Consider the following 15,891-nt stretch of genomic DNA (forward strand, 5'->3'; position numbering starts at 1 on the left):
GTCTGTGTTTTGTCTCTCTGTCTCTGTCTGTCCATCTGTCATTCTCTCCGTCTGTCTCTGTCTCTCTGAGTCTGTCTGTCTGTTCATCTCTCTCTGTGTCTGTCTGTCTGTCTGTCTGTCTGTCTGTCTCTGTCTGTCTGTCTCTGTCTGTCTGTCTATATTTGTATGTCTGTATCTCTCTGTCTGTCTCTCTGTGTCTGTCTATTTTTCCCTCTCTGTCTGTCTGTGTGTCTGTCCCTGTTTATCTGCCTGTCTGTGTGTCTGTCTGTCTCTGTCTCTCTGTCTCTCTCTGTCTATCTGTGTGTCTGTCTGTGTGTCTGTCTCTGACTCCATTCCTCTGTCTTTCTGGCTGCGTTTCCTCTCTGTCTGTCTGTCTATCCCCCCTCCTCCCCCGCCCCCCCACACCCCCTATTTCTCAGCTCTGTGCCCCCCACCCCACAGGTCCGGCCTTTTCCCCTTCCTCTCCCCTCCTCCTCCTCCTCCTCCTCCTCCTCCTCCTCCTCCTCCTCCTCCTCCTCCTCCTCCTCCTCCTCCTCCTCCTCCTCCTCCTCCTCTCTCTTTCCTTCCAGAACTTTCTCTTCGGCCGTTTCTCCCTCCCCCTCCCCAGCATCCCCCCCTTCCCCGCCTGGCCTGGTGGGGGGGATTCAAGGTCTCCCCATCCCCCTCTCCCCGACCCCCACCCCCTCTTTTTCTTCCCTGCTTCCCCTCCCTCCTTTTCCCATTGACACCCCCCCTCAGCCCAGGCTGTGTGGGGCGGAGCTGAGGCTCAGGCCACAGCCTGGCGGGGTGGGGACATCTGGGCCTGGGCGGATAAAAGAGGAGCCCGCAAGCTGTGCTGTGCTGTCTGGAGACACAGGACAGAGAGACAGACAGACAGACAGACCAGGTGAGGGGGCCTGGACGAGGGGTGGAGGGGGGTGAGGGGATCGTGGGGTACAGGGGATCCTGGGAGGGGGAAAGGGGGAGGTGTAGGGATTTGGGGGTTCTGGGGGTCAAGGAGGAGAGGTTAGGGGTCAGGGAGATGCAGGGGGAAACATGGTCAATCCTGGGGTTCCCAGGACCCCAAAGTTCATTGGGGGGAAAGCACAAGGATTCCTGGGAAGAGGGGGTCAAAGGCCCAGAGAGCAAAGGTCCTGGGGTGCAGCCAGCAAAGGAGTTCAAAGGTCAAGGAGGGGGGAGACAGAGGTCAGGGGAGGGCGGACACCTGGGACATGGGCAAGATCAGGGAGCCAAGGTCCTGGGGTGCAAAGTTCAGGGGTGAGGGAGTCAGGAAGAGGGGGAATGGGAAGTTCAGGTTTGCAGGGATCAGAGGTCACCAATCTGGGGGGTGAGGGAAGGCATCTGTCACGGGGGTCCTGGGTCCTAGGTTCCCCCAAGTTCAGAGGGGAAAAGCCCAGGGAGCAAAGGTCCTGGGGTGCAGAGTTCAGGGGGTGCAGGGGTCACAGGTCACAGGAATCTGGGGTACCAGGGTCCCAGGGGCCAGAGGTAATGGAAAACCCACCTTAGGGGTGCAGGGTGTCATGGTCCTCCTCTTCCTCCTCCTCCTCTTTCTCCTGTCCTCCTCCTCTTTCTCTTCTTCCTTCTCCTCTTCCTCTCTTCCTCCTCCTCTTCCTCCTCCTCCTCTTCCTCCCCATCCATCCATCCATCTACCCATCCATCCACCCATCCATCCATCCACCCATCCTCCCATCCATCCATCCATCCATCCACCCATCCATCCATCCACCCACCCATCCACCCATCCATCCACCCATCCATCCATCCATCCACCCACCCACCCATCCACCCATCCATCCACCCATCCATCCATCCATCCACCACCCATCCATCCATCCATCCATCTGCCCATCCACCCATCCATCCACCCATCCATCCATCCACCCATCCATCCATTCATCCACCCATCCATCCATCTACCCATCCATCCACCCACCCACCCACCCATCCATCCACCCATTCATCCATCCATGAAGCCACGCCCCCTGTGGCTGGTCCAACCCATTCTCTTCCTCCTCCTTTTCTTCCTCTTCTTCCTCCTCCTCCTCCTTTCCTTCCTCCTCATTGTTATTACTATTATTCTCATCATAGTTATTATTATTACTGTTATTGACATTGTTGTTTTTACTATCATGGTTGTTACTGTTATTGTTAATATGATGGTTATGATCATCATTATTGTCATGGTTATTACTATTATGGGTATTGTGGTTATTATTGTTATTGTTGTCATGATGTTTGGGTTATTGTTATGATTGTTATTGTTGTTATTGTTACTATGGTGATGGTTATTATTATGGTTACTGCTATTGTTGTCATGATGGTTATTATTGTTATTGTTGTTGTCATTGTTATTATTATAGTTATTATTGTTGCCATGGTTATTACTATTATGGGTATTATGGTTATTATTGTTATTGTTGTTATTATTGTCATTGTTATTGTTATTATAGTTGTTATTGTTGTCATGGTTATTATTGTCATTGCTATTGTTATTATAGTTATTATTATTGTCATAATGGTTATTGTTGTTGTTGTTCTTGTTACTGTGGTGGTGACGGTCGTTGGCATCTTCTTCGCCAAGCCTTCCTTGTTGCTCAGGAGGCTGAGATCTGGAGGATCGTGGTTCAAAGCCACCTCCACCCCTCTCCCCACCCCCCCCAGGACCAACCGAGAGACCCGGATCTCCAGTGAACCCCCCAACCTGGAAAGGTAGGTGAGGAGCTCCGGCCCCGGGTTCGCGTCCCGGGGAGGGGGGGCTGATGGAGGTGGGAGGAAGAGGAGGAGGAGGAGGAGGAGGGTGATGGGTGATAGGAAGCCAGGGGGAAATGGGGTGCTGAGTACTTAGTACTTAGTCCTAGGGAGGGGGGAGGGGGGATGGACAATGACAGAAACAGACAGACAGACAGAAGAGATACACAGACAGATGTAGACACACAGACAGACAGACAGACACAGACATGACAGAGAGAGAGAGAGAGACACAGACAAACAGACAGACCAAGATGTGCAGACAGACAGGGAGAGACAGAGACAGGACAGACAGACACACAGACAGACATACAGACAGACAGAGACACAGAGACTGAGAGAGAGACAGAGACAGAAGAGACAGACAGGCACAGACAGTCAAACTGAGCCAGGACAGATAGACAGAGACACAGAGACAGGAAGAGACAGATGGACACAGGCACAGACAGAGACAGAGACAGAGACAGAGATGGACGTGAGAGAAACTGGCACAGACAGACACAGAGAGACAGACAGACAGACAGACAAAGAGACAGAAGAGAGACAGACAGGGAGAGACAGATGCACCGAGACAGATAGACATAGAGACAGACATACAGAGGCACAGAGAGACGGGCAGACAGACACAGACAGACAGAGACAAGTGACAGATGGAGAGAGGCAAAAGAGACAGACAGAGACAGGAAGATAGAGACAGACAGACAGACAGACACAGACAGACTAATATGAGACAGACAGATGTAGACATGGAGACAGGGAGAGACCGACAGAGGTAAATGGACAGACACAAGAGACAGACAGATATGAACAGAGACAGACAGGAAGACACAGAGACAGAACAGACAGACAGAAGAGACACAGACAGATGTAGACACAGAGACGGACAGACAGAGAGAGACACACAGACAGATGAAGATGTGCAGACAGACAGGGAGAGACAGACAGAGACAGGACAGACAGACAGAGACACACAGACAGAGACACAGACAGACAGAGACACAGACAGACAGACAGGGAAAGACAGATGGCAGAAACAGAAGAGACAGACAGGCACAGACAGACAAACTGAGCCAGGACAGATAGACAGAGACACAGAGACAGGAAGAGACAGACAGACACAGGCACAGACAGAGACAGAACAGACAGACAGAGATGGACATGAGAGAAACCGGCACAGACAGACACAGAGAGACAGACAGACAGAAAAGACAGAGAGAAGTGACAGATGGAGAGAGGTAGAAGAGACAGACAGACAGAGACAAGAAACAGACAGACAGCTGTAGACACAGAGACAGGAAGGGAGATGAACAGACATGGAGAGACAGCAACAGACAGAGATAGACACAAGCACAGAGAGACAGACAGAGACAAGAGACAGACACAGAGATGGACACAGACAGAGACAAACAGACAGAGACAGAACAGACTGACAGACAGGCAGATGGAGACAGGGAGAGACCGACAGAGGTAGACAGACAGACAGACTGAGACACAGATGTGAACACAGAGACTGACAGGAAGAGACAGAGACAGGACAGACAGACACAAGAGACAGAACAGACACAGACAGACAGACAGAGATAAGAGACAGACAGACTCAGAGACAGACAGAGAGAGACAGATGGACAGACACAGAACAGATAGACACAGGGGCAGACTGACTGACAGAAGAGTCAGACACAGACTGAGAAAGACAGACAGACATCAACATACAGACAGACATGAGACAGAGACAGACAGACAGACAGAGACAGAGACAAGTGACAGATGGAGAGAGGCAGAAGAGACAGAACCAAGAAGACAGAGACAGACAGACAGAGAGACCAATGGACAGATAACAGACAGAGACAGAGAGGCAGACAGACAGAGACAGACAGAGGGAGACATGGAGACAGGGGGAGACCAACATAGATAGACGGACAGACAGACAGATAGGGAGAGACAGATGGATAGAGACAGACAGACACAGACAGAGACAGAGAGACAGAGACAGAGAAAAGACAGATGGACAGAGACAGGAAGACAGACACAGACAGAACAGACAGACAGATGCGGATGTGACAGAAACAGTCACAGACGGACAGACAGACACAAGAGACAGACATATGAATACAGAGACATACAGGAAGAGACAGAGATAGAACAGACAGACAGACAACAGAAGAGACAGACAGATGTAGTTACAGAGACGGAAAGACAGACACATGAGACAGAGACACACAGACAGACGAAGATGTACAGACAGACGGAGACACACAGAACACACACAGACAGAGACACAGAGACAGACAGATGGACAGAGACAGAAGAGACACAGACAGAGAGACACAGACAGACATGAGCCAGAGACACAGACATGACTGACAGACAGACGGAGACAGACAGAATCAGAAGAGACAGACAGGCACAGACAGACAAACTGAGCCAGGACAGATAGACAGACATAGACACAGAGACAGGAAGAGTCAGACAGACACAGGTACAGACAGACAGAGACAGACAAAGAGAAGAGACAAAAGACAGACAGACAGACAAACAGATGTACACAAAGAGACATACAGGGAGAGACAGATGCACCGAGACAGACAGACAAAGAGAACAGACAGACACAGGCACAGAGAGACGGACAGACAGAGAGAGACAAGTGACAGATGGAGAGAGACAGATGAGACAGACAGACAGACAGAGAACACAGACAGATGTAGACACAGAGACAGACAGGAAGAGACAGACAGACAGAGACAGACATGTAGACAAAGAGAGAAGAAACAGACTCAGACAGACAGACAGACAGACAGACAGAGAGAGGACACAGATGTAGACCCAGAGACAGACAAGAAGAGACAGACAGTCAGAGACAGACATGTAGACACAGAGATAGAGAAGAAACAGACAGACGCAGGCACAGACAGATAGATGGGCAGACACAGAGGAGACAGATGGACAAGCAGACACAGATAGAGACAAGTGACAGATGGACAGAGACAAGAGTCACACAGACAGACAGAGACAAAAGACAGACAAGTACAGACAGAAGAGAAAAGAGACAAACAGACACAGACAGGAAGACAGACGGGGACAGACAGACAGACTGAGACAGAAGAAACCGACACAGGCACAGAAAGACAGACTGAGAAGAGACAGACAGACACAGAGAGACAGAGACATGAGAGCCAATGGACAGACAAGAGACAGAAGAGACACAGACAGACAGACATATACACAGAGACAAAGACATGAGACAGACAGACAGATGGAGACAGAAACGGACAGAGGGAACAGACACAGACTGACAGACATGAGACTGATGGACAGACAAGAGACAGACACAGAGATGAGACACAGAGCCAGACGGAGACACAGACACAGACAGGGAGAGATAGATGGACAGACAGAACAGACAGACAGACAGATGGAGACAGGGAGAGACCGACAGAGGTAGACGGACAGACAGACAGACTGAGACAGACAGGAAGAGAGAGAGACAGAATAGAAAGACAGACACAAGAGACAGACAGAGACAGAACAAAAACAGACAGAGATAAGAGACAGACAGACAGGGAGACAGACAGACACAGGCAGACACAGAGACAGAGAGACAGATGGACAGACACAGAACAGATAGACGCAGGGGCAGACAGACCGACAGAGAGAAGAGTCAGATACAGACAGACAGACAGACAGACAGACAGACGTCAACACAGAGACAGACATGAGACAGAGACAGACAGACACAAGTGACAGATGGAGAGAGGCAGAAGAGACAGACAGACGAGCCAGGAAGACAGAAACAGACAGACAGACAGACAGACAGACAGACAGACAGAGGACACAGATGTAGACACAGAGACAGACAGACACAGACTGAGACAGAAGAGACCCAGACAGATGTACACACAGAGACACACAGGAAGAGAAACGGATAGAGACAGACACAGGCATAGACAGACAGACATAGAGACAAGAGACAGATGGACAGAGACAGAAGAGACAAAGAGACAGACAGGCACAGTCACAGACAGACAAACTCAGCCAGGACAGATAGACAGACATAGACACAGAGACAGGAAGAGACGGACGGACACAGGCACAGACAGAGAGACAGAACAGACAGACAGACAGACAGACAGACAGAGATGGATGTGAGAGAAACTGGCACAGACAGACACAGAGAGACAGACAGACAAAGAGAAGAGACAGAAGAGACAGACAGGGACAGACAGACAGATGTACACACAGAGACAGACAGGGAGAGACAGATGCACAGAGACAGATAGACAAAGACAAGAGACAGACAGACAGACACAGACAAAGACAAGTGACAGATGGAGAGAGACAGACGAGACAGACAGATGGAACCAGGAAGACAGAGACAGACAGACAGAGGACAGACAGATGTAGAGACAGTGACAGGAAGAGACAGACGGACACAGGGACAGACAGACAGAGACAGGGACAGACAGACAGAAGAGACAGACATGTAGACACAGAGACAGAGAAGAAACAGACTCAGACAGACAGACGCAGGCACAGACAGACAGATGGGCAGACAGAGGAGACGGACAGACAGACAGACACAGAGACAGGCAGGAAGGGAGATGGACAGACACGGAGAGACAGACAGACAGAGACAGAGACAGACAGGAAGAGACACAGACAGATGGATAGAGACAGGAAGACAGACAGACAGACAGAACATACCAACAGAGATAGACACAGGCACAGAGAGACAGACAGACAGAGACAAGAGACAGACGGGGACAGACAGACTGAGACAGAAGAGACACCAAGACAGATAGACAGAGACAGACGGGCAGACAGAAACAAAAGACACACAGAGACAGACTGAGACAGAAGAGATCCAGACAGACAGATGTACACACACAGACGGACAGGAAGAGAGTCGGACAGAGACAGAGACAAGAGACAGATGGACAGACACAGACAGACATGAGACTGGTAGACAGACACAGGGAGAGACAGAGATAACAGACAGACAGACGTCAACACAGACAGACAGAGACAAAAGACAGAGACAAACAGAGATGTGGAGACAGACAGACATCAACACAGACAGTGATGGAACAGACAGACAGACAAGATCGATGGACAGACAAGAGACAGAGATAGAGAAACCCAGACAGACAGACGGAGATGTACAGACAGATGGAGACACAGAGATAGACAGGGAAAGACAGAACAGACAGACAGAGAGACATGAGACCAATGGACAGATAACAGACAGAGACAGAGAGACACAGACAGAGACAGACAGACAGAGACACAGAGACAGGGAGAGACTGACAGAGGTAGATGGACAGAGACAGGCAGATGTCAACACAGACAGAACAGACAGACAGAGATAAGAGACAGAGACAGACACAGAGACAGACAGAGACAAAGACAGACAGACACAGACAGACAGACAGACAGGGACACAGACAGACAGATACAGACAGACAGAGATAAGAGACAGACAGAGGGAGACAGACATAAGAGACAGACACAGACAGACAGACACAGAGGCAGACAGGGAGAGACAGACCAGACAGACAGACATGAGACCAGTGGACAGATAACAGACAGAGACCGAGAGGCAGACAGACAGATAAGAGACAGGCAGACAGATGTCAACACAGAGACAGACAGACAGGGAGACAGACAGACACAGACAAAGACAGACAGAAAGCTAAAGACAGAGAGATAGACATGGAGAGACAGATGGACAGAGACAGACAGACAGAGCAGGTCTTCCCGGTCTCTTTTTCCTTGTGTCTCTCGACTTCCTGATCATATTCCTGTTGGTTGGTGTTTTCCTTCTTCCTCTTCTGTCTCCTCTTCCTCTTCCATCTTCTCTTCCATCTCCTCTTCTTCTTCCATTTCCTCTTCCTCTTCCATCTCCTCTTCCGTCTCCTCTTCCATCTCCTCTTCCATCTCCTCTTCCGTCTCCTCTTCCCTCTTCTCTTCCTCTTCCGTCTCCTCTTCCATCTTCTCTTCTGTCTCCTCTTCCTCTTCCATCTCCTCTTCCTCTTCCGTCTCCTCTTCTGTCTCCTCTTCCATCTCCTCTTCCATCTCCTCTTCCGTCTCCTCTTCCGTCTCCTCTTCCGTCTCCTCTTCCATCTCCTCTTCCATCTCCTCTTCCTCTTCCATCTCCTCTTCCTCTCCTCTTCCTCTTCCATCTCCTCTTCCTCTCCTCTTCCTCTTCCGTCTCCTCTTCGATCTCCTCTTCCTCTTCCATTTCCTCTTCCTCTCCTCTTCCTCTTCCATCTCCTCTTCCATCTCCTCTTCCTCTTCCGTCTCCTCTTCCTCTTCCGTCTCCCCTTCTGTCTCCTCTTCCTCTTCCATCTCCTCTTCCATCTCCTCTTCCGTCTCCTCTTCCGTCTCCTCTTCCATCTTCCCTTCTGTCTCCTCTTCCTCTTCCATCTCCTCTTCTGTCTCCTCTTCCTCTTCTGTCTCCTCTTCCATCTCCTCTTCCATCTTCTCTTCCATCTCCTCTTCCGTCTCCTCTTCCATCTCCTCTTCCATCTCCTTTTCCTCTTCCATCTCCTCTTCTGTGTCCTCTTCCATGTCCTCTTCCTCTTCCATCTCCTCTTCTATCTCCTCTCCGGTCTCCTCTTCCATCTCCTCTTCCTCTTCCATCTCCTTTTCCTCTTCCGTCTCCTCTTCCGTCTCCTCTTCCATCTCCTCTTCCATCTCCTCTTCCGTCTCCTCTTCCTCTTCCGTCTCCTATTCCTTTTCCATCTCCTCTTCCGTCTCCTCTTCCGTCTCCTCTTCCATCTCCTCTTCTGTCTCCTCTTCCATCTCCTCTTCCTCTTCCATCTCCTCTTCTGTCTCCTCTTCCATCTCCTCTTCCTCTTCCATCTCCTCTTTCATCTCCTCTTCTTCTTCCATCTCCTCTTCCTCTTCCCCTTCCTCTTCCTCGTGTCCATGTCCTTCTTCCTCTTCCTGTTCTTCTGATACATCTCCTTCCTCTTCCGATTCTCCTTCCTCTTCCTCCCCATTGTCTCCCTGACCCCCACAGATTGCCTCACATCCTTGAACCTCCATCCCCGGGCCTCCAACTTCCAGCCTCCATCCCTGGCCTCCATCCTTGGGCCTCCACCCCCTTGGACCTCCATCTCCAGCCTCCACTCCTGGCCTCCATCCCCAGCCTCCACCCCATTTGGCCTACTTTCCTCTATCCACAGGGCCTCTATCCCTAGCCTCCACCCTCCTGGGCCTCCTTCCCTGGGCCTCCAACTTCCAGTCTCCATCCCCAGCCTCCACCCCATTAGGCCTCCATCCCTGGGCCTCCATCCCCAGCCTCCAATACCTCTGGGCCTCCTTTTCTGGCCTCCAACTTCCAGTCTCCATTCTCAGCCTCTACCTCTGGCCTCCACCTTCCTGGACCTCCATCCCCAGCCTCCATACCTGGCCTCTAACCCCGAGGCCCCCATCCCTGGACCTCCACTTCCCTTAGGCCTCCATCCCTGGGCCTCCAGCCCCTGGGCCTCCAACTTCCAGTCTCCTTCCTCAGCCTCCACCCCTATCCTCCACCCTGTTGGACCTCCATCCCCAGTCTCCACCCTGGCCTCTAATCCCTAGGCCTCCTTCCCTGGGCCTCCAATTTCCAGCATCCATTTCCCTGGGCCTCCACCCCTGGGCCTCCATCCCCAGCCTCCCCCCCTCCATCCCAGCCCCAGGATGGGGGGCCCCGCCCCTGGGCCTCGCTGCTGCTGCTGCTGCTCCTGTGTGGCCCCCACCCAGCCCCCGCCACCCGCTGCCTCAGGACCTGCGCCTGCTACGTCCCCACCGAGCTCCACTGCACCTTCTGCAGCCTCAGGGCCGTGCCCCACGTGCTGGACCCCAAGATAGAGCGCGTGAACCTGGGGTGAGGCCTGGGGGGGGAAGGGGGGAAGGAAGGGAAGGAAGAGGAAGGAAGGAAGGAAGGAAGGAAGGAAAGGAGGGAAGGAGGGAAGGAGGGAAAGAAGGAAGGAGAGAAAGAGGGAAGGAAGGAAGATGGAGGGAAGGAAGGGAGGATAGAAGGAAGGAAGGAGGGAAGGAAAGAAGGAGGGAGGGAAGGAAGGAGGGAGGGAAGGAAGGAGGGAGGGAGGGAAGGAAGGAGGGAGGGAGGGAAGGAAGGAAGGAAGGAGGGAAGGATGGAAGGAAGGAAGGAGGGAGAGAAGGAAGGAAGGAAGGAAGGAAGGAGGGAAGGAGGGAAGGAAAGAAGGAAGGAAGGAAGGAGGGAAGGAGGGAGGGAAGGAAGGAAGGAGGGAGGGAAGGAAGGAAGGAAGCGAGGGAGGAAAGGAAGGAAAGAAGGAAGGAAGGAAGATGATGATGAGTAATGATTCATTATTCTTGACCCTGACCCGGAACAAAAGTCCTGCCTTCCCAGCGCTGGTTTTCAGGCTGGTTTCCTGATTTCCTCTTCCTGTCCTCTCATCTGTTGAATTAGGTTCAACCACATCCGGGCCCTGACGCACGCTTCCTTCTCCGGTCTCGCGAGACTTCAGCTGCTGCTGCTGCATGGAAACGAGATCGCGGACATCACCGCCCTGAGCAACCTGGGTGCACTGCAGGTGCGCAGGGAGCGGGCGGAATTGGAAGGAAGTAGAAGGAAGTTTGGCAGGAAGTGGGGCAGAAATACGCAGTGAAGTGGGACAAAGTAGGGGAGGAAGTAGGGCGGAAGTTTGAGGAAATAGATACGGAAGTGGGAGGAAGTAGGGCTGGAAGTGGGAAGGAAGTTGGAGGAAGAAGGAAGTGGGAAAAGAGTAGGGAGGAAGGAGGGGGGAAATGCGGAGGAAGACAGGCAGAAATGGGGATCAAATAGCAAAGGAAGTGTGGAGGAAGTAGGGAATCAATGGAGGAAGTAGAGACGGACATAGGAAGGAAGTCGAGGCAGAAGGGAGGCGGAAGTGGGGCAGAAGGGAGACGGAAATGGATAAGGACCTGGGAAGAAGTAGGGCCGGAAGTGTAGCCGGATGTTGAGTGGAAATAGGGAAGGAAGTGGAGCAGAAGTGGGTCGGAAGTAGTGAGGATATGGATCTGGAAGTGGAAGTAGGGCCGGAAGTGGAGTGGAAATCAGGAAGTAGGGAGGAAGTGTGAGGAAGTAGGGATGAAAATAAGCCGGAAGTGGGGAGGAAGTGGGAGGAAGTAGGGGTGGAAGTGGGGCGGAAGTGGTTAGGATAGGGTTCCGGAAGTGTGAAGTGGGGTGGAAATAGGGAAGGAAGTGGGAGGAAGCAGGACGAAGTAGGGGCGGAAGTAAGGCGGAAGTGGGGCGGAAGTGGTGAGGATATGGATCCGGAAGTGGAGTGAAAATAGGGAAGGAAGTGGGGAGGAAGTGGGGGCGGAAGTGACCCAGAAGTAGGGAATGATATATAGCCGGAAGAGGGGAAGAAAGTGGAAATAGGACCATGGGTAAGACCGGAAGTGGGGCAGAAATAAGGAAGGAAATGGATAGGAAGTGGGAAGTCGGGGCTGAAGTGAGGCGGAAGTGAGCCAGAAGTGGGGCAGAAGTGGTGAGGATATGGATCCAGAAGATACAGGAAGTAGGGCCGTAAATGTGGCCGGAAGTGCGGAGGAACTTGGAGGAAGTAGAGGCGGAAATCAGCCGGAAGTGGGGAGGAAGTGACCCGGAACTGGGGCGGAAGTGAGTCGGAAGTAGGGAGGAAGTGAGACTGGGGCAGAAGTGGGAATGGAAGAAGTGAGGAAATGTACTCGGAAGTGGGAGGAAGTAGAGGCAGAATTCGGCAGAAGCTGGATGTGGAGCAGAAGTGTGACAGGAAGTGGTACGGAAATAGGGCAGAAGTGAGACCGAAAGGGGGTGAAAGAGATCGGAAGTGGGGCGGAAGTGACCCCGAAGTGGCCCTTCGGATCCCAGAAATGCCCCCTTTGACCCACGCAGGTGCTGAAGCTGAGCTACAACCAGCTTCGGGCACTGCACATGGGCTCCCTGCGGGGCCTGCGGCGCCTGTCCCGGCTGTACCTGGACCACAACCGGCTGGAGTCGGTGCACCCATGGGCACTGCTGGGGCTGGCATCGTTGCGGCTGCTGCGTCTGGATAGGAACCGGCTGGCGGCGCTGGCGCCCGAGGCGCTGGCCACGCTGCGTGTGCACGGGGTCCCGGCCTGCACGCTGGGCGTGCTGCACCTGGCCGGGAACCGCCTGGCAGCGCTGCCTGCCGGCACCCTGGCCCGCGCACCCGCGCTGCGCGCGCTGCATCTGCAGGGTAACCCCTGGGCCTGCAGCTACCGCGCACGCTGGATGGAGGACCTGCAGGGGCGGGGCCGAGGTGAGCAGAGGGGGCGTGGTCAAGCACAGGCCAATGAGAGGGCGGGGCGGGGCTGAGGCGATGCAGAGAGGGAGCGTGACCAAGATACAGCCAGTGAAAAAGGACGGGGTCGTGGCTGGGCGTAAGTGAGTAGCCAAGCTCCCCGAGTCACGTGGGGCAGAGGCGTGGCCGAGGTTCCCAGGGGGGCGTGGCCGAGCTACAGCCAGTAAAAAATGGCAGCAGTGTGGCTGGGCATTAGTGAGTAGCTGCAGGGGGCGTGGCCAAGGTCTAGCCACTAAGGCGGGGCGGGGACGTTGCTGAGGCTCCACAGGGAGGGTGTGGCCCAGCTTCAGCCACTCAGGCAGGGCGAGGGTGTGGCTAAGACTCCACGGGGGCGTGGCCGAGGTCCAGCCAGTCAGGTGAGATGAGAACGTGGCTGAGGTGACACGGGGGCATGGCTGAGCTCCAGCCAGTCAGGCAGGGCAGGGGTGTGGCTGAGGCTTGGCAGGGGGTGTGGCCAATCTCCAGCCAGTCACGCATGGCGGGGGCGTGGCTGAGAACCCCCAGGAAAGGCGTGGCTGAGCTCCAGCCAGTCAGGCGCGGCGGGAGCGTGGCCGAGGCTCCCCAGGGGGGCGTGTCCCATGTCAGCCCCGCCCCTCTCCCGTCCCCCACTGCAGGCGTGCTGCGCTGTGGGAAGGAACAGGCGTGCGCGGCCTGAGCCCGCCCCTCTGACCTCCGCGGCCTGGACCTGCGTTGCCTGCCGCCACGCATGCGCTGTCAGTCACCGCGCATCCACACTGACCCGGCGGATGGCGAGGAGCCGCCAGAAGTGGAAGTGGAGGCAGAGGAAGAGGAAGTGGAGGACTGGGAGGATGTGGGCGAGGTGCGGCTGAGGCTGACAGACGCCCATGGCCGCACCGCCCACCTTGCCTGCCGCCTGCGGCGCGCGCCCGTTGTGCGCGACCTCGACGTGCGGCCCGGCCTCGCCCCCGACACCCCTGCGCACGTGCGCCTGACGCTCAGTGCCGCCCTCGTCTGCTATGCCGACCCTGCCCACCTCGCACATGCCCGCTGCCTGCTGGGAGGCGATGATGACACTGATGACGACGTGCTGATGCTGCTCTTGGAGCCGGAGGCGCTGGGCCACGCCCACCCAGATGGGGACCTGGGAGATGGATCCGGGGAAGGCCACGCCCAAACCGCGGGCAGAGACCCTGATGGGGATGAGCTGTATCAGGACAGGGACTCGGATGTAGGCCATGCCCACCGTCAGGGCGGAGACCCAGATGTGGACCATATGTATCAGGCCACAGACTCGGATGTAGGCCATGCCCACCATCGAACCAGGAACCCTGATATAGGCCACGTCCACCAGGGAGCCAGAGACCCTGATGTAGGACCTGCCTACGCTCAGGACAGAGACCCGGTTGTAGGCCACACCCATCTGCAGGACAAATACCCGGATGTAGGCTATATGTATCAAGCCCGAGACCCGGATGTAGGGCCCTCCCGCCAGCAGGACAGACACCCGGATGTAGGCCATGAGTATGATCAGGACATAGGCCCCGCCCACCCTCAGGACAGAGACCCGGATGTCAATGACCCAGATGAGGGCCCTGCCCACCCTGAGGACAGAGACCCAGATGTAGGCCCCGAGTATGACCAGGATGGAGGCCACGCCCACTCTGAGGCTAGAGACCCGGATGTCCGTGACATGGATGAGGGCCCTGCCCACCCTGAGGACAGAGACCCTGATGTCAATGAACCGGATGAGGGCCCCGCCCACTCTGAGGACAGAGACCCGGATGTAGGCCCCGGGTATGACCAGGATGGAGGCCACGCCCACCCTGAGGCCAGTTTCCCGGATTGTCCATGACCCGGATGTGGGCAAGGCCTACCGCCTGGTTCGCGGCCCTGGTGCGTCGTCATCGTCGCCGATGTCACTTCCGGGCGTGGTGGCCCGGCTGTGGGCGCGGCCTGCCTGGCTTCTGCAGCCCGAGCTGACGCTGCACTGGGCCGGGCTTGGCGGGCCACACATACATCTGACGTGGATGGCATGCATGCATGGCCCCGAGGACCCGGAGGACGCGCCCTGGGTGACCCTCAACCCCCGTGATGACCCCGATGACGTTCACGTCGTGACCCCGGGGCAGACTCTGCGGCTGCACTGTGCGGCGCAGGGCTCGGAAACGCCACGCGTGGCCTGGACGCAGCCAGACTGCTCTGTCCTGCGGGGCGATGAGGACGGCGGCCATGACGGGGGGACAACGCTGGAGATCCGTGGGGTGCACCAGGCTGATGCTGGATGGTACCGCTGCGAGGCCCGAGTGGGGCGCCGCAGGGAAACCGAGGCACGGCACGTGGCCTACGGCGGGGATGGAGCCACGGGGTCCGGGGCCTACGTGGAGGAGGAAGCCATGGAATCTGAGGCCTATGGTGTGAATGAAGCCATAGGATCCAAGGCCTACGCTGAGGAGATAGCCACGAGATCTGAGGCCTACGCTGAGGAAAAAGCCCCAAGATCCGAGGCCTACCCTGAGGAGAAAGCCAAAGGATCCCAGGCCTATGCTGAGGAGAAAGCCATCAAATCTGAGGCCTATGATGTGAATGAAGCCATAGAATCTGAGGCCTACACTGAGGAGAAAGCCAAAGGATCCAGTGCCTATGGCTCAGATGAAGCCATGAGATCCGAGGCCTACACTGAGGAAAATGCCACAAAATCTGAGACCTATGGTGAAGAAAAATCCTTAGAGTCCGAGGATTATGCTGTGAATGAAGCCATAGAATCCGAGGCCTATGGTGCAAATGAAGCCATAGAATTCGAGGCCTTCACTGAGGAAAAAGCCATAGGATCTAAGGCCTACACAGAGGAGAAAGCCATAGGCCCCGCAGC

General features: G+C 54.7%; 1 long non-coding RNA gene across 1 annotated transcript; it reads left to right on the forward strand.

The window, feature by feature from the left end:
* The first annotated feature begins 691 nt into the window (after nucleotides 1-691).
* On the forward strand, nucleotides 692-10,051 carry LOC138833423 (uncharacterized). The gene is made up of 3 exons (XR_011373900.1): nucleotides 692-886; nucleotides 2,662-2,709; nucleotides 9,770-10,051. It is a non-coding gene; the product is annotated as an uncharacterized lncRNA (long non-coding RNA).
* Nucleotides 10,052-15,891: the final 5,840 nt, after the last annotated feature.

Source organism: Dipodomys merriami, unplaced genomic scaffold (genome assembly GCF_024711535.1).
Source record: "Dipodomys merriami isolate MVZ:Mamm:240054 unplaced genomic scaffold, mDipMer1.0.p SCAF_207, whole genome shotgun sequence".
NCBI lineage: Eukaryota > Metazoa > Chordata > Mammalia > Rodentia > Heteromyidae > Dipodomys > Dipodomys merriami.